Raw genomic sequence first — 25,570 nt, forward strand, 5'->3', positions numbered from 1 at the left:
CACACACACCCCACAAAGATCCTAGTGGGAGAGAATAAAATCCCCAGTTCCAGCTTCTGAGCTTGAGAGCAGAGGTGTTCTGGCATGGCAATCAGAAGTTCCTTCCATCTCCTGAACAGGGGACAGACTTTCCTGCCAGCCCAGGTGTGCAGTGAAAGGGATTCCGGGGCACAGGGACCGAGAGACATCCCGCCAAGCTCAGGATTGGCTCCCAGGTGCCCACTGAGGGCCTCAGCGAGGGCATCATCTGGCCTGAAGCTGGTGGCCCAGCGATGGCTCAGCCCTGGAGAGTGGACGAGGTTACCTGTGAGGACCCCAGCGCCCCTGAGGGCAGCAGTAGGGAGGGTGAGGGGCAAACCAGAAAATGGGAGTGGGGTGGGCCTGTAAGGAGTAAGCAGTGGAGAAGCCCAGAGCTCGTGTGGAGGCCCTGCCTGACCAGCTGGAATGCACCAGGTGGACGTGGGGTCCAGTGGTGACGCAGTACCCTGGGCCTGTGTTCAGTGGAGGAGCAGGAAGGAGGTGATTCTGAGGGCTGCCATCAGTGTGGCCTGGAAGAAATGGGAGGGCAGGGGGGACACACAGGTGGCCTGTACATGCAGGAGATGCTGAGAAGGGACAGGTCACACCTGAGCAGGACAGGGCAGTGGGAGTCAGGGTCCGAGGCAGGGCCTGGGGAGCTTGAGGCCCAAGGCTGCAGTGTGCTGGTGACCAGCTGCAGGGGCTTCCTTCAGGTGAGGGACTTAGCAAAGGACTCAGCCCAGGTTGAGGACTTTGGTGCTGTCCCCAGCTCATGGGTTCACCTAGGAAGGCCAATGCCTCCTTAGGCTAGAGAAAGAAGAAATCCTTCCTGACTCTGGTTCCGGAGCCCCAGGTTTGAGTCCCATTCACCACCTGTTGGGTGAGCTTCTTTGCCTAAACAATACTGAGATTAATTAAGCTTTTTGAACTCAATAGTTAGGAAAATTAAAGATAGCCTGTGGTGGTACCCGAAATTAATGAGGCACTGGTTACATCCCCCCAAAATAAATACTACTCAAATCCATACCTGTGTCATGGGAGGGCCATCTGGATTTTACAATAGGCAAATTAAAAATATTCAGCCGCATTGCAGTCAACAAACATCTCAAGCATCCAAGGAAGACCAGGTCTGTCCCGGAAGAAACTTGGGTGTGCCTCACACCCCAGGCCCTTCACAATCCTCATCAAGAGCCTGAGGTTCTTCTGAAGTCCTGCCTTTAATAATAAGCTTATGTAAGACAAAAGTCTCTTCCCATCTATAAATCCTCACTGTTTGCTGGTAAGTCCAGTATGGGGTGGACACCAAACCCAGCGAGTATGTGAGACAGTATGTGCGTCTCGTTTACTCTCAGGACACAGGAAGTCAAATCTGGCAAAAGCACTGGACTCGGAAGCAGGATGTGAACGGGGTTTCTCTGCAACCAGAGCCTTCGGGTTTTCTATTGCAATGTGCGGTCTTAGTGAACTTTACTATGTCCTGCACGGAACACGCCGACACACAAGAAGCCTTCTGGTGAGGGCATGCACCCTCACGCCGGTAAGGAATGGAGGAGAGCTGGCTAGCTTTCTGGGGCTCAGTTTTGTGGGATATCTGTTCATGTCATTTCTCTCTACAGGGCTGCCCCTGGCCCTTCTCAGGCATGTGTGTCAGAAGCTGGTTCCAGGCACCCGGTGGGTCAAAACCTGTTCTCCATGCATTCCGTTCCCTCCAGCACAGTGCTTCTAACCCCTGAGGCGCCTGTGCTTTGTATAGAAATGAGCCAAGTCTGGCGCCCCCTAGCAGCCAAAGGAGAATACCACAATCATCACCCAGCTAGGTCTGGTGCAAGCACGGACAGGCAGGGAGGCAGATAAATGTATTTTAAAAATGGTTACTATTATGACTTTAAATACCAGAGAGTGGATTCAATAATAAAATATTCTAATAAAAAACCCTTGGACTAGCCAGGCTGGGGCTCTGACCTAGGAGGACACGGTTGCATTTCAGCAATGGATTCCAGCATAGGTTGTCTGGAGCCTGTTTATATTTCAAGGAAGTCTCAGCTCTGATCTAGAGATGCCTGCTGAGGCTTATTTTCTCCTCAGATCTGTACAGTGTAAAAGAGCTACTGACTCATCATCCCTTGAGGGAGAGAAATAAACAGGAATTCTTTTGGCACTGATGTACTGGGGACTATTGACCCCAGGACATTTGCACTCCCAGCCCTTTCAAAAATATTTTCGTTAGAGGTAGGGTCTCACTGTTACCAGATTTCTCAGGCTGGGCTCAGACTTGTGACCCTTCTGCCTCAGCCTTCCAGAGTGCTAGGATGACAGACACATCTGGCTAGCAGCAATTTTAAGGAACAGCTAGATCCTCAAATGGCAAGACAGCCAAAGCACTGATTTTACCAAGTTACTTAAAAAAAGCTTCAGTAAACCTCCATCTAGTCCTCTCTCATGAGTGAGTATGAAAAATAAACATTAAGTTAAAAATCAAGAGATAATTGTTGTGTTCAATTCACTGGAGCCATTAAACGACAGTGCTGCTGCTTTCCTCTGTGCGTCACTTCCTTTGAAGAAGGGGAAGTAGGGAAGAGGGAGATGGCACTGGGAAGGGTGGGGGCGTGGAACACCATGGCTGCTGAGTGCACCCAGCCCAGACAGAATAGGCTTCAGTTCAGACAGTAGGAAAGAAAAGACTCACTTCAATTGGACCCTGTCCAGTGAAAATAAAACTTTTTTCTTGTGCACCTATTCCCATCTATTCAGGGGGAAATCCCAAACTTTCACTCAAGTACATGCAGGCACAGTAGAATTTTGATCAAATTACCATTGATTTGGCGAAACATGTGCTATACAGAGACACGGATGGAGTAAGACTTAGACTGAAACAACCATGGCCACTGATAAGCACGGAGTAGAGGCACTTGTAGACCATGAACTCATGGGGCAGGTCGGTGGGCCACTGTGTAGCACGGCAAGATTAATTACGAGCTTTGTTAGCAGGTATTATTTCAGCCTTTAAAAATACATTATGAAATTGGATAATGTATGTAAAGTCACTTTAAAGAGGAAAATGGTATTTATAGATGTCTGGCGTTGTTATTATTCATAATGCTGCTTCATTAGTTTAACAAGGATGTATCAGGCAGCTCAGAGTTTTTCCAAGTAATTAAGCAAACTTAATATGGGCATGGACTAGACTTCAGTAAAACAACCATTTAATAGTATTATCTTCATTGCTGTGGGAGAGGGCTTTCTGTTTCATGTGGGAGCAGCGGGGGTAGGAGAGACTACAGGGAACATGGGGTCAGTGGTTATCGTTTTAATTCCACTCTACTGTTCAGACAGCAGTGATTTCTGTTGTCTCCTTACTTCTGTTATAAACAGCTTCAGGGGCCAGTGAGAAACTCACATGATTTATGCATTGAACATATGAGAAAGGACAGCAGATGAAAGAGGAGAGACACGGACACATTTCCTGAATGTTCAACAAAAAGAAAAGCCATTGGTTCTGTTTGGACCCCTCAATCCACTCATTTTTCAGGACAGGGACTCTGCTTGGTACTACTTGATGTAAAGGAAATATCCATTGCCATAGAAATAGTTTCTCATGCTGATTTTGTTGAATGTTGGCTTTGGGGTTTTTATTTATTTATTTTTAACAGAGCTGTGTATCTCTCATGAGAAGACCTGGGTTTATTTTTCTAAATTCTTACAGCAGATGATGGACCCACAGTGCCATCCTTACAGAGGCCAGACACTGTGAGGCCTGGAGACAGGAATGACACACAGCTTCGCCAAGCACCATGCCTGCTCCCAGTACCACCCTGGTCCCCAGCCATCTCCTCTGGATGGGTGTAGAGCTCACTTTCCTCCCCATCCTTTCTCCCTGTTCCACCCTTGTTGGCCAGAAGCCACCATCAGCAGGTGCACCCAGGTGATGCTGCCCAGGACAAGTGGGCTCTGGAGTTAGCAGGAAGATAGACCTTCAACGCCTGTGCCCTTGCCAAGCAGACTGGAAAAGAAAAAAGAAAAAGAAAAAAAAAATCCCAATTCCCTGTAAAAAAAATCTGCAAGGAAAGGTTTGGCAGATTCATGGGGAGCTGTGAAACAGCATGTTTGGCACGAAGTCACCTCGGCAGTAATTTGCATGTTCCAGGCTGTCATCGGCGAGCTGCGCCTGACAGGACCTGCCGGAGCCTATCAGGAATGTGTGCCCCACGCTGGCTCCTTCCTTCTTGTGCTGAGGAGTCTGCGAGCAGAGGCCTCGAGCAAGGCTGTTCACATCCCGGGTCAAGCTGGGACCTGTGTTGGGCAGGCTGTCTTTACAGCCAGAGCACCGCTTCCTTCTCACTGTATTGCCCACAACTGTGTACGTATGTGTGCCCACACTCATACACACAGGTGTACATGGGTATTCAACCACACACGCGCACACTCACACACACACACACACACACACACACACACACACACACACACACACACTGGAAACCAAGTATCAGGCACTGACAGCAACATGGTAGCAGTGATCCATGATATCACACATCTGTCTGTCACCCCCCAGGGGACAGGGCCGGAGCACCTGGGGCCTTGGTGATCCCCCAGGGGACAGTGTGAAGATCAGTGTTTAAGAGCTGGAGGACTCCAGGACATGGTGCTGTTTGGACCCCCTACCTACAGGGCATTCTGCCGGTACAGTTGTCTCGGGACTGGTGGCAGGGAAAACAAACTGCTCACCTAACATCTGGGAGGACACACATCAACAATCTGTACATCACTCCAGCAACCAGGCAGCATGGGGACTGCAGGAGGGCCCCTGAGACCTCGGCTGCAAAGCCAGGGTCTTTGCCCTGAGATGCTGGGGAAGGGGGAGGGCTGTCTGGGAGGGGCACAGAGCCCCAGGCAGGAGGGAAGCAGCCAGTCTTGGAGGAGACCCGGGTACTGCTGATCTTCAGACAGGCTCAGGGGTCTCCTAACCCCTTCTGTGTCCAGGGAGGAAGGCTCTGAATTCACTGCAGCTGCTTGTTTTAATTAGGCGTGCAGACGTGTGCTGCATGGTGGCTGTAGGTGCTCAGGGAAGGCTTTGGAAACTCCTAATTATCTCTCAATGCACGGGACCTTGCCTGGTTTCCCTACCTGCTTAGGGATGCTCTGGGAGCATCAGGGAGTCATTGCCGAGATGTGTCTGTGTTCAGGCCTGCCTCTCTCCTCTCGCACCTGAGCCCAGACCCCAAGAAAGTACGGTTAAAGTCAGCATGGGTGCTGCTGTGTCAACCAGTGAGCTAAATCCTCTCTGCATCACCAGGGAACTATGGTCTTATAAGGACAAACTTGCCTTAGCAACTTCTGGCCATGAGGGTCTCTGGGCCACCTTCAGCTCAATGAAGCCATCAGATGACCATGAAAAGCCCTGTGCTGTCATTTCAATGCTTCATTTTTAACAGTTGACAGCTTGCTTTTCTTTTGGAGCATTTGCCACTTTTTCTTCTTTCTCTCCTGACCTCCAGAAGCATGCAGTGGGGCATGAGAGACTTCAGAGGCCTGCTGTGTCCAGGCTGGGTGGTCACCAGCAACAGAACTCTGCTCTTCCTGTAACAGCAGCAGGACCAGGGTAAGAGGCAGTCAGGGAAATTTCAGTGGCAACACATGGGTCCAGTACACAGCTCACGATAATCACATGAACGTTAGTGCTTGTTTCTACCATCAGAAGCACCGTGTATATAACAAGGACTATGTAAACTTTGCAAAGGAAAAGAAGCTTCAGTAGATGCCAAAGTTTGGTTCTAATGAATGCTTTTCCACTTTTTAGGGCTTATATATTTCACTGAAAGATGAGGAATGTGATCATTTGGAAAGGGAGCAAAGTGGGAATAGGATTTATCTTGCTTTTTTTTTATACAGTGGGGACCAAATAGTTTATGAAGATAAAAACATTTTTAAAAAAGCATTCCTGCTAATAAAGGAAGTGAGAAGTACACACAGCTTGTTACCCCAGAACAGAATCATCCAGGCCGGAGTGTGACACCAGCTGACACCAAGAGGGGGCAAAGTCCTAGGGGTTTTCTAGACATCAGGCAGGTGATGGTTGCCAGGCAGGTCCTGAGATGCCACATTGCCATGAATAGAAACATATTCAAGGTCAGTGCCAGAGCTGTGTGGGTTCCTGTGCAAGACACACAGGGCTGAGCTGGGCAAAACCAGACTGGGGGATGCTCATCAGGATGGATGGCAGTGCTTACTCAAAGGACAAGTCACCAGAGGTGAGGGTAGAGGAGGAGAGGGAGGAACAGTTCCCAGATCAAGACCGTATCAATTAGATGCAACTGGGGACCTTGCTTAGGTTCTGGCTCAAAACCAAATCAAACAAATGAATTTGTGAGGCATCAGGGGAAGTTTGAATTCTGCCGGCATATTTGATGTCAGTTAAGACATCTTTAAGATTGGTAAGTGGTTATGTTTTTGTAAATAAAAAGAACCATTATTTTCAAAAATTACACTGAATCATTTCTAGTTAAGTTACACATTAACTTTTTTTTTCTTTCTACTAACATATGTGTGGGGAGGATGGATGACTCGTTAAGAGTCAAAACAAGCCCAATTATTCGTCTGGTCTGGAGATGCATCTCAGGCTCATTGCCACGTACACGTACAAGGGGTGATAAAAAATTCACTGAATGTTTACAGGTTGAAAATTTATTACAATTTATTGCCACGAATCCCTCTTATGATACTCGCCCTAGCTTTGCACACTCATCCCATCGTCCTTGCCACTTCCTGCAGCAGCTCTGGAGTCCTCTTTCCTGAGGGTCTTTACCAGGTGTGAAAGAAACATGGTGGATTCCCTTGCCACAGGCCTCCAACAGAAAGGCAGGCGCACAAAAATACGATGCTGTGCCCTCATTCACCTTGTCCATCAGATATGGCACTGTGTGATTTCTGGCTCCTCCCCAAAGTCAAAATGACCGTGAAAGGGAAATGCTTTAAATCCATTCAGGACACGAAGGCAGCCAGGACAGCGCAGCTGAAGACCCTCAGGAAAGAGGACTCCAGAGCTGCGGCAGAAAGTGGCGAGGACGATGGGATGAGTATCAGGCCTCAAGTAATAAAGGTAAATGAAAAGATGAATGGGGCCGGTTGGGTCTGATGTTCACTAGCAGAGTTGGGATAGGGGCAGCTTCCCGGGCTGTTGGGTGGGACTCATCAGCCTGGTGAACTTGCTGTTGTCCAGGGCAGTAGCTACATAGTCATTCATGGGCACAAGAATTCGTGGGGCATTTGTTATGAAGTTTCATTTGTAGATCTTGTCATGGAGCTGTATCACAGATCTTGAATGGACATCAGCAATCTCTTGCAGAATCAAAAACACCACTGCTGATGCTCATGCCAGAGCTTTTACAGCCTTTCTGCAAAGAACGAATCCAGGACTCACTGTGTATGTGCAGAAGCTGGTGCACACAAGGTCTCTTCTCTGAGGACACATGTGCACAGGCCAAGCTCTGATTTCACAGCCCAGGGATTATGGGGAGGCACTAGCCTTCAGGAAACATTGATGATGCCTGGACCCGAATCCCTGCCATGAAGCTCCCCGCAGTCCTTCCTGGTGGGCAGCTCTGTGGAACCACCCAGTCATGTCAATGATGCTCACTTGGAAAGAATGGAGGTGGAATAAGGGAGGCTGGCTGGGTGGGAGTGCTCCCAGTGACAGGCGGTACGGGGTACCTAAGATCTTGCTGACTTGCCCTGGGACAGAGGGCAGGGCCAAAGTGATGTCTACTGTCCGTTACACATAGTTTTTAATCATTTAAAACAATACATATGCTTTATATAAATATGATTTGCTTATGGATGCTAAACAAGGAATTCTGTCCCTGGCACTCAAAAATCCCAGGTCCCAGCTTTGCTTAAGGAAGACTGGGATCTAGCAACTGGATCTGATGAAGAGGGTGTGATGGTCCTCCCCAAAACATCCCACTAAGTCCCTATGGCCCCTCTACTTTCCAGAAATCCACAGATTTCAGATGGCAGAGGCGCAAGATGACAGGGGGCTGCCCGGCTGGCATCAGGATGGGGTATGAGCAAGAAGTAAATGTTCATCACGTTATGCTTTCTGAATTCATTTTTGGGTTCATTTTTTAAACATCCCAATCTAGCCCAATGAATTCAGATCCTAGTAAAGTTCCAGACATCAAAAACATGCTATCTCTCTCAGGTGGCCCTGCTTACTCCCACTTTTAAAGGTGCTCAGGGCAATTTGATGTTCCAAACTTCCACATCTTGGGGGTTGGCACCTGTGCCACCTCTCTGTTTGCTAAGACTGCCAGTGCTTATCTTCTCTGTTCATGTGACATGGGTTCTTGTTTTCTGTAGGAGCAAGTCATTAGTTGCGAATTTGTGGTACAGTGTTGTAAAGATTTATAACTGTAATAGAATTTATACCACCTTCTGCCAGTAATAAAATAAGTAAAAACATACAAACAAAGCAGTCTTCATGCTCTGTGCTGTCCTGGGCTCTGCATATACCCCTTGGTTTAAGCATATCAAGGAGTCGTCGAGGAAGCAGAACAAAGGAGGGACCATGGCTGGGTGCGAAGCTGATATATCTCCAGGAAAAAAGCAGGCAAACTTGCTGCTTCTCTTTGTCATTGAGAGATGTGAACGTTTACTCATGACAAGGTTATTCTTGTGATATAATATTTAATGTAATCAAAATGATTTCAATACCAGCTCCTACTTCAATGCAAATAATTTATAATCCCAGTCTATGCACTATATAGACATGACTTTCATGGGTAGTGAACAAGGGATAGTGAGCATCATTAGCCCTTGAGGATGAACTCTGTAGTTAAGTAATTGATGAAAGTGAGGTAGTTCATACCCTGCACCCAAATTGGCTTCTTGTTTGTTCCTTCACGTAACTGGCCCATGTTTTTCTGAATACTCTTTCGAGATTCTTCTTCAAGGTGATATTGATTATGCTTTTTGACCTTTATGGAACTGTGCTAGGTGAATTTGTACTCAGGAACATTACAGTCAACTCTGACTATAATAAGGGCGTTTTAAGGCATCTGAGAAATAATCAGCATAGAAAGCAGCCTGAGAAATGGGCAAAGGGTTTCATCCTACATCATGATGCTGTTATATGTTGCTCCTGGCACAGCAGTTTTTGTCAAATACAAACATGATGGCGTGTCCTCACCCACTTCTCTTCACCAGATCTGGCGCTGTGTAACCTCCGGATCTTCTTCAAAGTCAAAAAGACCAGTAGAGGTCAACATCTGCAATCTATTCAGAACATTGACAAGGTCCCAATGGTACAAATAAACACACCCAGAAAAGACTTCAGAAAGTGGAAAGAAGGATGGGATGAGTGTTCAAAGTGAGGGGAGTATTTTGCGTGAGATTAATGTGTCTTTTACTGCAATAAAGCCTTAGAGATTTAAACATTTGCTTTAGGCTTTGTTCACACTTGTACATACCACACACACACGTTATGTACATGTGCAAATTGTACAAAGTGCTAGCATATGCATACACATCATGTACACTCACGCACATATCCTTGAACCTTTTGAAAGCAGGTTGCACAAATCATGGCAACTCACACCTGAACACTTTGATATTTGCCGCCTAAGGGGAGAAATTATTTTCCTAATATAACCTATGTACAATTTTAATAAAAATACTCATATTGTTGCAATCATACCAAATATATACTGCATCAGCTAGATTTCTCACTGCTTGGATCAAATACCTGACATCTACAACTCAGAGGAGGAGATGTCTATGTAGGCTTATGGTTTTGGAGGGTTCAGTCCATGCTTGGTCAGTTACAAAGCAGGAACATCAGGTCAAAAGGCCATGGCAGAGCAAAGTTGTTTAACTCATGGCAATGAGGAAGCAGAGGAGAAGGAAAGAGTTCTAGTGAGAGATATTTCTTCTAAAATCATACCCTCAGAGACCCACCACAACTAGGGAGCCAAGGGCCTAGGTAGCCATTCTTGAGCAAGGAGCTCAAGAGCTCTCTTCTCAAATGAAAGATTGACACTTTTGCAATGAATGTAGTCCTGCTGATTTCTGAGATGTTCTCAAGGTATCTTCTTGTCCTGGTTCAAGAAAACTGGTGTCCTTTAAAATGAGTTAATCTTTTCACCAAATATACCTCCATTGGCCCCAAATTTATATGTACTTATTTTCTGCCAATATGTAAGTTTTTCAAAATTGTATACCTTGCTTTTTGCTCCCATTCTTACTATAAACATGGCTAAAAGCTGCAATATCCATGCTACAGCCTGAACCCTGGGCTGCCTTGAAATTCCCTCCACCAGACTATTAGTCTGTCAACTTTTTAATTGTATTTTTGAGACAGGGTGTCATTATGCATTGCAGGCTGGCTCTGAACTCACCCCTATATAGCTGAGGCCAACTTTGAACTCATGGAGATCTTCCTGCCTTAGCCTCCCGAATGCTGGGATTATAGGTGTGCACTACCATGCCCAGCAGTCTGTCAACTTTAAACTCAGTCTTATATAGTCTTAAAATTTGAATAAAAGGTAGATAAAACTTTTTGTCAGAGTGTAACATGCAGTAATACCTTGGTTAATGCATGCTTTTGTCTGCAAACAATGGCCACCTTTCCCACACAATCACAAATGCAGTCATCTTCCCCCAAATCATAAAACAAATTAAGTTCATCAACCAAGGTACCACTGTATATGGCTGCCTATCCAATTCACAACAGAGTCTTGGTTCCCATCTGAAATCTCCTGAGCTTGGCCTTTACTGTTCAAATCTCTATGAACATTGTGGTCTTCTGAGCTCAGCCATAGGAATCTATCAGGCTCTGCTTATAGCACTGTAGAACTTCTCTAGCCAACATCTTCAAACTTGATGGGAAGTCTCCTGCAAATCAGTTCTGAAGACTTCAGAACCACACGGTTGGGTATAATCAGAGCAATGATCCTACTTTCCTGCTACCAATTTTCTGTATTAGTCAGCTTTCCCAATGCAGGGATAAAGTGCCTGAAACTTGCAACTTAAATAAGGACAGGTTTGTGTGGCTCATGATTTTAGTTGACTCAGTTCATGGTTGGCTATGCTCATGTAGAGGAAGTTCTGCTCACTTCACGGCAGTAATAAAGTACAGCACAGGGAGGAACACTAGTGAGAGGTTTGGCTCCAAAGACACATCCAGTGATCCCTCTTCATAGACCTATCTCCCAACAGCATGAACTCATCAGCAAGTTAATTAGTACCTGCAAGATTCAGTCACCTCTCCAAAAGCCGCTCAATCCAGTCAAACTGACAATTAAAAATAACCATCACATGTCACCTACACAGTCTCTGATTGTTCATACATCCTTTGTCGCTACTGTAATACATAAAATATAATTAAGATATAAAATTACTTTTCCCTTCCTATTCTAAAGAAATTCTTCCACCACTGCCAGTACAGTTCCCATTTTTTTTCATTTAAAGAGATTCTTTGAATAAGATTCTTTGAATCTTATATTCAAAACACTTTCTTTAAATAATTCTGAGACTTTGACCTTAAAATTAAAACTCTATTATAAAATAAATCTCTATCTCATATTTTGTAAATCAAGTTTCAGGCGAGAGAATTTTAGAAGGCCATGTATGCAATATTTAAAAAATCATGGGAAAATGGAAGTTTTTAAGAGGTAATTGTGATCACACATAGATATTGTTAACTAGGGGAAGTTCCCACCTTTCTTTTATTTGTTTTTGCCTCAAATCATTATTTTCCTTTTTTTGTGTGAGTGGGACCTGGGATCAAACTCAGGACCTTGTGCTTGGTCAGGCAGGTGGGGAGCAACTGAGCTAAATCGCTGACCCTCAAATTGTATTATCTTCCTAATTGTTTTAGTAACCTAGTGTTTCTCCTTATTTGAAGCTCCCCTTTCTTCTCATCTTCCGTTCTCCCTTCCTCCTTTCTTCTTTCCTTCCCTTCTTCCTCCCTTCCTTCCCTTCATCTCTCCTTCCCTCTCTCCCTCCTTTCCACCACTATAAACTGATAAACTAGTACTGCTTTTCTACCTCTTACTCAGGTGAGTATTCATTAAATAGGGAATCCTCCTTGATCATGGTTCTGACCTCCCTCCCACCTCCTCCCACCATTACCACCATTCAGCTTCTCTGCCCCATCTCTTATCTCTGACTCCAGTCATTCAGATCAAGTCCTGTGCCTCTGCTTCCCTAATCCACGCCAAGTAGCGTTCTGAAAACAGAACCATACACATCCTAGCAAGGGAACCATGGCAACCTTTGGCTTCAGAGCTTGGGTTCTAATTCAGGCCTGACTTTCCCTGGTTCCCCTGGCTTTGCCATTGTACCGGAGTCAGTGAAGTTGTAGACCCTCAGTTTTCTCATTTGCAACATCAAGAAAATAAATAAGGCCATTTCTGTTTATCATAGGGGCCTAAACAGATAAATTCAGTGGCTTATTTGAGATTTGCAAACACTTTTCTAATTTTCATTTTTTGAGTAAGAAATACATTTTACACGTAAGAAAGGAACAAATCAATAAATGGACAAGAAACAATGAAAAATGTCCCGTTTATCCTGCCTTTTTTCTGCAGAATCTACACACATCCCCATTTCCTGCGGCTTCTCGTCGATCCTTCTAGAACTGTTATGCAGATACAGGCAAATATTCATGTGTGTGCATTCATAGTTTTACTCCCCCTCTGCATCTCTCGTTTCTCTTTCACATAATACCCTGAGACCGACTGCCTGGGTGTGGAGAGCACTGCTTCATCTCCCAGAGCGGCATCGTAAGTGAGGCACTTTGATTGGAATGCCAGAAAGTACAGGACGGATGTAAATCAGATGACTGCTGCCTGGGTCTTTCACGGCAAAGCGAGTGAGTGCGTCTTGGTTCTTTATGAATAACAACGAGGATAAGGATAGCTCATCAGCACCACGTGTGCCTTATCCCACGGAACCCTCATCAGCCCTGTGGGGTGGGAAATATTCCCACTGTGCCACAGACGATAAAGCTGAGCTTGCCAGAGGCGGCGTTCGGCCCCCTTCCCGAGGGCTGTGTCTCACCCGGAGCCTCCGCGAGAAGCATGCGGCCTCTCCCCTCTCCCCAGGGTCTCACCTGCCCACCCCCCACCTTCACCCTGATCATCTCCATCTGGGACTTCCTCAGCTTCTCCCCAAATCTTCTGCAGCCCCTCCCACCCCACAGGAGCGGCTCTTCCCCACTGCTTCACACAGTCCTGGTAAAAGGAGAATCAGATCATGTATGCTCTTTGCTTAAACTTGCAAATGGTCTCCCCTTGTTCGTGAACTTGTTCCTTCCTCTTCTAATCCACCTCTCAGGCTTTGGCTTCCCTGAGGCCATCACTGTTGGTGATGATGAGATGGGAGCTGCTTTTTGTCAGCCCCCCAGCTTTTTCCCGGAATACTGGGGCTCTCCCCTTTTGGGTGGCATTACACTTTATTATTCCATGCACACTATTTTTGTAGCTCTTTTTTTTTTCACAGACTGGTTAGTTTTCAAAATATATGTACTCCTCCCTCTAAATGGTTTAACATAAACAGCTTTTCAGCAGCAGAATTATGATCCCCCCTTTGTATCTATACCTGACATGTGTAAGTTGCGATTGAAAAATAAGATTAGTATTTAAATTTGAAAAAATTCATTATAGCAAAAGACACATTGTCATGAATCCCTCATGAACTCCACCTCTACTTCGAACACACTCGTCCCATCGTCCTCACCACTTCCTGCAGCAGCTCTGGAGTCCTCTATCCTGAGGGTCTTTAGCTGCGCTGTCCTGGCTGCCTTGATGTCCTGAATGGATTCAAAACGTCTCCCTTTCACGGTCATTGTGACTTTGGGGAAGAGCCAGAAGCTGCATGGTACCAGGTCAGTGACTAAGGTGGATGAGGTCACAGTGTCATGTGTTTATGAAATTGTCTTTCCATTGGATGGCACTCAGCAGCACCTTTCACCATATTATTGCTCTCGCCTTATAAAGACACTAAGGAAAGAGAGTTTTGAGAGCTGCTTCAGAAAGGATGATTGGTTAAGTGTGCTCAAAGCAAGGCAAAGGAATTTGAGGGGGATTCATGGCAACTTGTCTTTTACTGTAACAAAATTTTAAAAATAATCACTGTATATTGTGATTACTGCTTGAAATAGCTGACTCAAAAATGTTATTATATAAGTGCATGGAATGCACTTTTGTACGTGAATGACATCTGGAATAATTTACTTAACAATGCTTTTAATTAAGAAGGAAAAATAAGCATTTATTTCATTTAGTTACAGTTGAAATCTTCTCCCTGGACTTGCAGCCAGAAGAATCTATTTATCAGAAACTCTCAAGAACACAGGGAACTCTAAGAAATCAGTAGGGTTACCCAGTGTAGACTTAGGAGTCTGGCACCCCATGAAAGCCTGTGGGGCCAAGCTAAGGGTGGGCATGGGAACTCCAGAATGTGCTGGGTGAGGGACATGAGGATGCACGGTGGTCCTCTTGAAGAAGTAACACATGTGCGCTCCCAAGAAAGTCAGGTAACACATAATAGTAGGAACTGAAAAGCATGTCTTCCTACCATCTCTGACCTGGAGTACATATATTTATTATGTAAACATTGGGGGTACAATGCAGAAAGTCCCAGATTCTGTCTTTCACACCAAATAACATTTGTAAGTGGTCCCTTCACAGATTATAAACTCTCAATACCAAGCCTTCTCTCAGAAAATCCATGTATCCACTCCTGCTGAGATACCACATGGCAGGTGCCCACCTAGGACAGAGGCGGGGACATAAAGAGTGCTGGGAGGGTTAGTGGCTAGGAGGGAACACTCATGGCTGAGCATCTTTCCCAGGGCACAGAGGCTGATGCTGGGGTATCAGCTGGCTGCCAGTTCTCTTTGCCAAGAGTTCCTTCTTCTGAGAAGTCTTGGAAATAAGTTGCACCAAAGATCTCTGCTCTCAGCCCTGGGCTGTCCCGAGAACCATGCATTCGTTCTACACGGTGCCAACCTACCAGGTCAGCTTCAATCTGAATGAGAATGCACACTTCCATCCCATCCCTGTTTTAAATTCTAACCCAATTCTGTGTTTCAAGGACTAAATTAGGGCTTTCTGTACTTTATCTCTCTTAATCCTTGCAATAGTCTTATTAAGATGAAGTTCTTACAGCCATTAGCTGGAGGGGATACTGATGCTCAGATTCTAAGAGACAAGTGACTTCTCCCTAGACACGCAATGATGTGGTAGAACTGGGATCTATTCCCTGTTCTTGCAGCTTCTACCTTGTGCCCACATTTCGGCTTGATATTAAACTAGTTGAGGGACCAATGGGCTATCCTTCCCTGAGCTTCCAGGATGATACTCTAGAACTACTCTCTGCAGGGCTTCTCCAAGCACCTTGCCCTCGGATTGATTCACTCTGAAACCATCTGACCAGGTGGAGCCCTTCTAGTCTTGGACAACACTGTCAGTGGAGAAAGTCAACTGATGCACCATTTGACTAATGAAGTCTGCTACAAATTCACATCCTAAATAAGATAAAGCATTTGCAACATTCATAAAGTTGCCCTTTAAAAATAACCCTTGGCATCCTTAGTCTTTTCTAAAGTTAACTTCTCCATTAAGTTTCTGCTGTGTAATCTGTTGTGATTTGAAAGTATTTTCTTTTGTGCCTGATATTTTAATCTCAGTATTGTTATTTTTTTGTTTTATGCTTACAGAGCATTTGGGAAAATAGGTGTAAGTCCAGAGACTAGTGAGGGTGTCTGGCTTAAGGTATACATGTGTATTAGTCAGTTTCCTGTTACTGGGGCACAATACCTAATATCCACAAGGTAAAGAGGAAAGTTTAATATGGCTCACGGTTTCAGGGGATTCAGTCTATGGTCAGCTGGCTCTGAGGCACTAATATCACGGTGGAAGGGTGTGGGGGAGCAAAGTTGCTTAGTTCATGGTAGTCAGGAAGCAGAGCATGGGAACAGCACCAGAAAGGAATGGGAGGGGCCAGACACAGACCTAAGGTCACAAATCCATGACCTGCCATGGCATACCCAGAAGTGTGCACCACCAGTTCCCTGGTAGATCCAAAGCCAATCAAGACAACATGATTAAGGTTAGCCATCACAGTCTGTCAGTGTTAAAATCTGCAAGAGTAAGGGGCATAGTCTTCCTTCCAAAAGTACTTGTGGCTATTTAGGAACTCTGAATTTAGACCTTCAACATGGGTTGGCAAACTTGGACCTATGAACCAAAGCAACTAGCTGCCCATTTTGTAAATAAAGCCTTATTGAAATGCATTGTGCATCTGCTCATATTGTTGGCTCATTTCCCATAATTATGGCAGTCATGAGTCTTTGGTACAGAGACCCCGTGGACAGAATCTGGTTGTGTCAATTCACTCTATATCTACAACAAATACCCTATGTGATAAGGTAATTATAAAGAGGACTTATAAAGCAACTATAAAAAGGAAAGGTTTATTTCAGCTCAGTTTTGGAGGCTCTAGCCCATGATCGATTTGGCCTGTGGTGAGGTAGCACATTATGGTGAAACATGGCAGAGAGTGCCCACTCTCCTCACAGCCAGGATGTGAACAGGAAGAGGAGGGCCATGCCCCAGGGGTCTGGAGACATCTCACCAGTCCCAACCTCCTGAAGGTTCCACCACCTTCCATAGCACCATGGTCTGGGGACCACATCTCCAACACACTGATTTAGAGGGGGCATTTAGGAGAAAATTGTAGAACTGGTCCTTTCTAACCCGCCCACCCAGATCTACACTATACGATGATTCACAAGTTGCCATTGTATAGATGATCATGTGAAGATTTACTTTATTCCTAGAAGTTAATGCTATAGCACTGTCTTCTCATTAATATAACTATACATTGGCATTTTGTAACACTAGCATATTAATTTCAACTTAGCATTTTGACTGTAATTTCATCACCCATGGACTGATATATTTATGACACACATACTGAAAATAAACATTGATCATCCCCTGAGGGCCAAATGCTAACCCTTGAAGAATGAGAATGGGGCTGGGCTTTCCCGGAGACACAGACTGTGAACCGAAGTGTCCCCCGTCTTCTGCTGACCATCACATTACTGCAGCCCTGACAGGGACATGTCACCGTGAGAACCCAGTGACATTATCCACGTGAACTGCAAGCACTGCCTCCACTTCCTGCTGGGATTTTCTGTTAGGACTTCCGGGATCACAGAGGCTATGCGGTCACCTTACCCCACACCAAGCTGGCCATGATCACGTGAGGCCACAGCAGTGGCCAGGCAGCTGGAAGTCACAAGTTCAAGGTAGGAAGACACAAGTATCTCAGAACCTTATCAGAAGCCCCCACAAAGGAGCAGGGTCAATGCCAACTTTGTCCGAAATTAGCTTTTATTTCTTTTCTGTTGCTTTGTTTAATCTGTGGCAAGGTTTGTATCCAAATGCTTTACATTAAATCACATCGAGACTCCTCATTTAAATATGATCAGTTGGCCTCAGAAGTGCTAATTCAATAAAGTTACCTTTAAAAATTAGACTCACATGAAATATTTCATTAAACATTTTCATTCCTAAAACTCAACCAGGTCAGACAGAACAAGATTGCCTATATGTACAAAACACCTAAACTTCAGAAATGAACTGACCTGAAAACTAAGCAAGGGTTAATACTCAATGTGAGCAGGTTCTTTTGTTTTCCTGTTTTTTTTTTTAACTGCAGGGAAATGTACAATTAAACATAATGCTTTCCTGAAACCCAACCAATGAATGCAGTGGGTTTCTTCAGGGGAAATGAGTAGGGTGTAGACGAGAAAATAATGAGAACAACTGTGACCTATTACAGCAGTTCATAAAGCTCTTAAAGACGGCAGCACCCCCAGAGCTACAGCAGATGGGAGACTATGCTGGGTCTTGATTTCCGGGGAGTAGGATGCTGCTGTATTATCAGACAGGCAAATGGGGAAGTCGGCAGACAGACAAATTACGAGTGCGCAGTGAACCTTAAGATGCAGGGCAGAGTTTTCCTTATAGGGCATTTTGAGAAATTACCGTGGCTTAGGAATTCTGTTTTCTTTTCCTCCAGGGAAGGATCATGTGTAAAATGTACTCCTGAATGTGGGCACGGATTGTGTAAAATGTACTCACTGAATGTGGGGAGGGTAACACCAGACCTCTGACTCACTTTCACACACGCATTTAGAAGCTGAACTTGGCAAGGTTTGGGCCTCATCACAAGCACATCGTCCTCCAGCCCTGAAAACATGTGCTGCCAGGCAGCGATTGCCTGTCATGTGCCAGCCTTCACCACCCCCATTCCTCCCAACCATAATTTGTGAGTGTGAATAACCAGCTGCTTCTTCTAGGAGCATGGATTCTGTCTGCAACAAGTCTAAAAGCAACACTTCATCTGAGGGTTAGTGTTCGCATCTTCTCACCATCAGCCACCCCAGGACTCCTCATAGCGACCACAGGGACACGCCTGTCATCCCTGCCCTATATCCCTTTAGTAGTGAGAACAATATATGCATCATCTAATTTAACTGCAAATGGCTCCTCTTTAGCGCGCACGGTCTGGGGGGAGAGGATGTTCGGCCGCCTTTTACTGCCTCCCAGAATCCACAAAACACCAGGCGCTGAAGAGCAGTTACCCCGAGCAGCAAATAAAAAAGCAACATGGAACCGACTGTGGTCCCCAGTTCCCAGGGCAGGGTGCTGGCCTAGGTGTACCTGAGCTCTCTGGAGGTGCCCGCTGGGTGCTCCCGGGGACTGTGCCGCGCCTTCCTCCGCGGGGTCTGCTGATGCCTCTGGATGGATCTCACCAGTTCTCCTTCAAGTGCATCTTCTGAAGGGCAGAACAAGAAGGACATGGTAACTAACTGAAGAGGAGACTGGGCGCCTTCTCTCCTTTTCCCTCCTACTCTTCCAACAAAGGCTTATGCTTAAAGACAGGTAACCACACATTAAAAAGATGTGCGAATCACTTTGCACTGGGATCCTTGATTTGAAAGCTTCTAATGGATAAGAAGAAACTGCCTTTAAACATTTAGTTAATTTACTTTGAAATCTAAGCTCTTTAACAGTTTTAAATACATGTCTGGGTTTGAAGGTAAAACTAAGTGCACTTAATATTTAGATTGACCAATTACCAGCCAATTTGTACAATTATTGCCTTCTTCCATAGTTTGATGCAATTAGGAAACAATGTAATAAGTGAGGAATATGTTTAACTATTTCTTGGGAAAAAATGTAATTTAATTCATAACAAAGTATAGCCTATGGATGCCAAGGGCACTTCCAAATGTCAGCTCCCTTTTATCGTAGCAGAACATGAGAAATTGTCTTTGTGAGTGGAAATTTAGAATTTATTTATCAACTTTCTATCAAAATTGACTGTGATACTGTCTTCACATTCAAAGCTACCGATTTGCCTAATCCGAAAAGCAAACATGCAGATTATTGCAAAGAATACTGTCAAAGAGAGAATTCATTGTTTTAAAAATGAACTAGAAAATCAGGAAGCCAGGGAGCTAGGTGCCTCTGTGGTGCAAGCTTTTGTTTCTAATGCAAACCTCCACATTCGGAAGCTCATTAGATCCAGTCTGTGGCAATAACAGCGGAGGTGTTAATGGGCAGCAGCGAAGTGTGTCTGGGAATGAAGAGACCCTCAGGGGCTCTCCACGCTGCTTACCATCAGCCACACGCAGCAGCCTCACCATAAATCCTCTAAAAGATCTCGTCCTCAACTTCTCTTCTTGCAGAGCCCCCCCCACCGCCCCCGCAGCAGAGACACTGTGCAGTGTGCTTAGCAAGTGGGGATGGAGACAGGCTAACGCGCGATTTCCCAGAAACACACTGGCAGCACTTGCAGTATGAGCAGAACCGATTTCATTGTTCCCCCTAATAAGAATGTCCCGAAACAGACACATAAAGGATAGAATAATCCGGAAATGTGTACAGGGAACTAGGGGGGATTTTTAAATCGTCCTGCAAAGTCAAGGTTGAAGATGTGAACAGAATCCAGTGTACTTGTTCTATGTCAGTCTAGGATCATGAGAGTGGGGTCATTTTGTAACGTTTTTAAATGTACTAAGGTTGTAATCAAGATTATGATTTGGAATTTTCTTTACAGCATTGCATAAGTACTTAAACCGGAGGGCTGGTTTTGTATCCTTTTCTTGTCTACCAATACTGAACACTCACACACACACACATGTGCACACATACACACAGCTCTGTTTATTTACAGCTGATTTGTACACTTAATTTTCACATGCCAACACCACACACCCCCGACGCTCCTGTTAGTCATTCTTCCTGCATTGCACCTGGAGGCAGGACAACAATCTCTTCTCTGTCCCACCTTGCACACTGACCACTAGTGCTCAGAATCCAGAGCCTGAGGTCTAGCAGGACACAGATGGGGGCCAGTGCGCATGTGCTGATTCCACCCCTCCCTGCTGCTCGTTTCCAGGACAAAGCCTGGTGGAGGTGAAGTTGTGCTTAGTTGATATTCCCCACAATCTGGCCTCCTTGAACTTTCTGGAACTGGCCCTTGCCTTCTCAATCAGATTATATGAAGGCAATTCGTGTATAAACTTGATATTATTGACTGTGAAATAAGATCATGGTTCTTTTAATCAGGTGTTATTAACTCTACAGACTGTCCCCTATCCCCTGGCCCCAGAGCAGAAAGAAGGGGCTCAGGGGACAGGGACAGGCAGGTAGCACTTCTGGTTGTGTGCATGTGACCCTGCCATTCTGGCTCCTTCAGATTTCTTATTGCTAAAAAGACCTTTGGTTTAGCTAAATTTTGCAGAAACAGTGCATATCTGTGCTTGTTTGGTGACCTTAAGCACGTCTGTAGGATTAACTACCAGGGGAATTGCTTTTTTTATTTTTCCAAAAAGCTCTCTGTGAGATTGGTTAGGAGGTGTGTTTTGACTGTGACTCTTCCCGGATGCTTGTAGCAAGAAGTGATCAGAGCCAGACAACTGCCTGTCAGTCTGCTTGTCACACATGTGCGCACAGGAAAGAGAGGTGACGCCCCAGTCACTGGAGATGACATGCAGTTCCCGGGGGGGGGGAGGCTCGGGAAGTGAGTCTGGAGGACTCTTGAACTCGGTATTGTTTGGGCCAGGCACCGGCTCTTTCAAGAGTTCTCATGTGCATTTCAGTGATCAAACTTGGGGTTCCCGGTGGTCAAAGGGAGCAGGACTTCCCAGGGCATCCCTGCTCCTCTGAGCTGCTGACCCCTCTCCCCCATCGGTGGATTCTTAGGGCCCGCAGGATGGGGCTGAGAGGGACACAGGGTTGCCCTGTCCCATGGCAGGGACTCCACTGTGTTTTTAGGACATGATCCTGGGAGCACTGCTCAGCCTCCAGTTGGCTGAACAATCACTTGCAGAAAGTAAAGATGATAATGTGGATAAGGAAGAGGAAGGGTCCAGAAGTAAATAAATGAAGAGGCTACAGGAAGAAATAACAGGAAGTCAGAAGAATGGAGGGCAATGTTAACGTTCCTCTTCTTTTCATGTTTTAATGCTCAAATACCTCTTGCTGTGTGTTTTGTTTGCTCATGGTTGGGACCATTTTGAATGTTGGGAGGAAGAACTTAGTAAGACAGCTTCTGTGTCTGTGGACACAAATGCAAATATGTTAAACAACATTTAGGATGGAGACAGACCCAATGGCCAACAGATTATCTTTGGAAAAAGAGCAGGATTCTGAGGACTAAGAAAGACTTTGCTATTCAGTATTCACACACTGAGAAACACTGCAACAAGGAAATCACATTCAGGCCCAATTAGATCACTCTAGCTCATTAAAAAAACCTTCCAGATTAAGTAAAATGATATCAAGGCAATTAAAAATGAAGCAAATGAAACAAAGTAGGATGGGCGCTAAGTCAAGATCCCGGGTCCTTTGTTCTTGTGTGCTGAGGCTGTTGGGGGGGTGGTCACACAGGTGCTCGGCCACCACAGGGCCTGCTGCAGCCTGTGACCCACCCTGGAGAGTGAGAATTTTTCAACAGAGACACAGCCCTGACACTGGAAATACAAGACAGGGGCTGTTTTGCAAGCCCCATGGAACATGTGAAGATAAGCATTCAACAAAGTGCGATATTTCAATGTCTGCAATTCACATCTCACGGGCAGTACTTGGCTGGGGAGCCCAGGTCAAGCGAGTCTAGATTTCTAGGAAGAAGCCTGCACACTTGCCCCACACCACAGCTGGGAAGGGGGTCAATGGCCTGCTGGTGCCTCTGCAGGTCGAGTCTGAGAAACAACCGCACTGCACGGCAACCACAGCTTCTCAGCGGTAACCGCCCAGTCATTTCCTGATCCGAGGATTCAGAGACCTGGGTGAGCATCCTTTCTTTCCTTGAAAACCCTTTCTCCAAATCCCAATGGCTCTCAGCTGCATCCATGCCACCTTCTCAACCTGTCTCTTCCTTCCACACTGTGAGAAAAAAGCTTGGAAAATACTGCTTCTGTTGCCATAAATCAACACACGAATAACAGTCATGATGGTCATTACAGCCCTTTATTCTCCCATCACAATTGAAAGTTAATGCAGCTGACACACGGATGGGTGAAGAAGGCAGAAGAACCAGCCCACTTCTTGCATGAGGAAACTGAGTCCAGGGCATGGAGGAAGGATGAGACAGTGGCAGGGATGGGAAGAAAAACTTGCTCCTTAGCCTGGCTCCCAAGATCTTTGAAGCATGGCGATGGGTGGTCTCTCTCTTCTCCTGTCTCACTGCTGCCGTGGGTTAAGACGCACCACATTCTCTGTGCCCCTCAAATGCAGGCGGGGCCTCCTCACCTAGTTCACAGCATACAGACACTTTTGTTTTCCGTGCAGAGACTTTCCAGGTCACTCCAGTCCTTGGAAGGGACCACTGGCCCCTGAATTATGAATGCCGTCATCTTCCAGCCAGTCCTCCCTAAGGCCACAGGCCATGTGCCCCAGTAGAACTTCTACTGCATCTACAGAAGTCAGCCAGCTGCCCACGGTCTTCCCTGCTCAGCTGCCACCACTGTATCAAAGGCTGTGAATCTGTCTTTTCTTCTCCTTTTCCCCCCTTTGATCTCCCCTTCTCTTTCTCATTTCTCTTCCCTTCCCTCTCCTTCTCCTTCATTTTTTCCTTCCTTGCTTGCTTTCTGTTTTTCTTTCTTTTCTTTTGTGGTACTGGAGATTGAACCTAGGGCCTCCACACTGAGCTATATCTCCGCCCTCTTCTTAAAACAATTCTTTGAGACAGGGTCTTGCTAAGTTGCTAAGCTGCCCCAGGTTGGGTTCCCACTTGGGATCCTCTTGCCTCAGCCTCCCAGAGAACTGGGACGACAGGTGTGCCAACCACATCTAGCTCACAGTGAAATTCTTGAAGGCAAAATCCTATCTGTTCACCTTTACATTTGTGTTAAAAGAATCAATTAATAATAACAGACTATGGGTTCTCTAACAACACAGACTTTTATTGTTCTATGAATTCTTTATGGTCCTAGTATAGTACTTGGTGGACATTATGTACTTCTGGATATTTACTGATACATTGGAAAAATACAAGCTATTTTTCGAAAGCAAACCAACAACCTGAATGAGAAAGACAAGGATAGAGCCCAGGACTGTGGGAAGCGGGGCGTGCTGGGTGTGTGCACGCCCTCCCAAGAGTGTATTTAACCTGAAGTTTCTGGGACACAGCAACTTCCTCGGTCGTGCTACTGATTGCTTGCTGAACTCCACAAAATTTGCAAAGAATCCTTGCATGGAAAACGGGAGGAGCCACAGCTGACGGCCACTTTTAGCATATAGATAAAGTGCTGTCTGTCAAGGGCTATGATTGCACCCTGGGACCTGAATATGTCATTAATAATTCAACTTACACGAAGGCTGCACATTTCAGGCAGAAAACCGTAAGTGGGGATGTGCACACGTGCGGCATTTGCCTTCCAGGGTGTGTGGCTTTGTCTTCGGGAACCCTGCCAAGGGCCTGGCGGTACCCACCGGTTTGTGGCGCTCACAGCCACTTCCCTTACAAAGCTGCTGAAGAGGGCTGCCCTGGAGAAACGAGGCTGCTCCTGCACAACTGTCCTCTAGCTAACTGTACCCTGTGTGCTGAAGAACTTCCACGTCTCAGCATTCCCACGCTAATGCCTTCAACGGATCCTCAGAACAACCCCAGGAAAAGGCACGGCGGACGTGAGCAGCCCTGTTTTCAGAGAGAAATAGATTTTCAGGAAGGTGACTTTCCCAGGATCACGGGTCTGGGATTGGGTCTCAGGAGCCCCGCCTGGATAACGCTGTACCTGCTAGCAGCTCCCAAAGACTCGGAGCATCAATGTCTAGCGTCAGGTTCCCTGTGTGTCCAGGCCTTATTCTGCTTGTACCTAAGGGCCATGATCCGTGAGCAGGAGCCCTGCCTGCAGGACCCTCTTTGAGGAGCTTGGGGAGGCTTCTGGGTTGTTAAACCAGTTACCAGGACAACCTCACAATCCATTCCTCTGAGTGTTGCTTTGTAAAGAATTTACCTTCATTGAGTACAGTGATCTTGAACTAGCTGATACTGCGAATCACTATGGTTTCAAAAACTGTCTGCTTTCCCTGGAGCAAGGAGGACAGTTGAGTCTGTGTGGCTGCGATGTCTGTCTTCACTGTTGTCTGTCTGTCCCTCCATCTATCTGTCTGTGTGGGTGTGAGCCTCACTCACACATGCTCACTTTGGATCTCTCTCCTTCCCAGAGGAAGCCAGAGGAGTAACTGCATGGATGTGGGTGTAGCATGGTGGCAGGGCTGGTGGTCTGGGGTTCTGCGCTGCCTGGGTGCCTCAAAGTGCAGTGCAGCAGCACAGTTGCTGTCCTGAGGCTGGCCAGCAAGGCTGCGCTGCTGCCCTCTGCGGAGCGTTGCTCGTGTATCTCTCCCTTTGGAAGGAGCAAAGACTTGGAAAATGAAACACAATGAAAGAGTGGGGAGCCCCTGCTCAGCCCACAGTGGAGGAAACTGAGGCAATAAGTGAGACTTGTGCAGAGCAGGGAAGGCACAAGACCACTACATCTGAGGGCAGACAAGGATCTGGGGAGATGCACACACAGCTTGGCTCGCTTGGAGGTGAAGGGCCTCTCCCGGGGGCTGGGGGTTCTCAGCAGAGTGACAGCAGAGTGTGGAGAAGATCCTGTACCCTCAGAGGGAAGGCCCAGATGTCTCTAGGAGAGGAAGCAGCAAAAGGGCCTGGCCTGTTGGACAGTGTGTGTGGTAAGTGTATGTCTCACCCAGCAGGTCACAGCCCCCTTCGTGGGTTTCTGTCCCATCCCGGGATGGGGGTTGTCAGGCTAATGAAGGGACAGGGACCTGGGGACAGGGTGATGGTGGGGGCAGGACTGGGGCAGGGCAAACCAGGGGAAAGATGGCCATGACTGCGTGCTGGGGAAGCATGGGCCTGGAGAGGCGGGGTGGGCACGGCACACGTCTTCCTAAATCCTACGTCCACATCCCCTCATTGCTAGCTATGGCTTTTTTCCGGGGGGGGGAGGGAGGGGGGGAGGGGG

General features: G+C 46.3%; 1 protein-coding gene across 16 annotated transcripts in view; it reads right to left on the reverse strand.

Annotated features, from left to right (window-relative positions):
* Myt1l (myelin transcription factor 1 like) overlaps positions 1–25,570 on the reverse strand; it is a 382,656-nt gene that overhangs the window by 238,572 nt on the left and 118,514 nt on the right. For all 16 annotated transcript variants that reach the window (XM_010629088.3, XM_010629085.2, XM_033756162.1 and 13 more), the window contains exon 3: positions 18,753–18,867. The gene's annotated coding sequence lies outside the window, so the exon portion shown is untranslated. The remainder of the gene's footprint in view (positions 1–18,752; positions 18,868–25,570) is intronic.

Source organism: Fukomys damarensis, unplaced genomic scaffold (assembly GCF_012274545.1).
Source record: "Fukomys damarensis isolate Sample0158 unplaced genomic scaffold, DMR_v1.0_HiC HiC_scaffold_25, whole genome shotgun sequence".
NCBI classification, from domain to species: domain Eukaryota; kingdom Metazoa; phylum Chordata; class Mammalia; order Rodentia; family Bathyergidae; genus Fukomys; species Fukomys damarensis.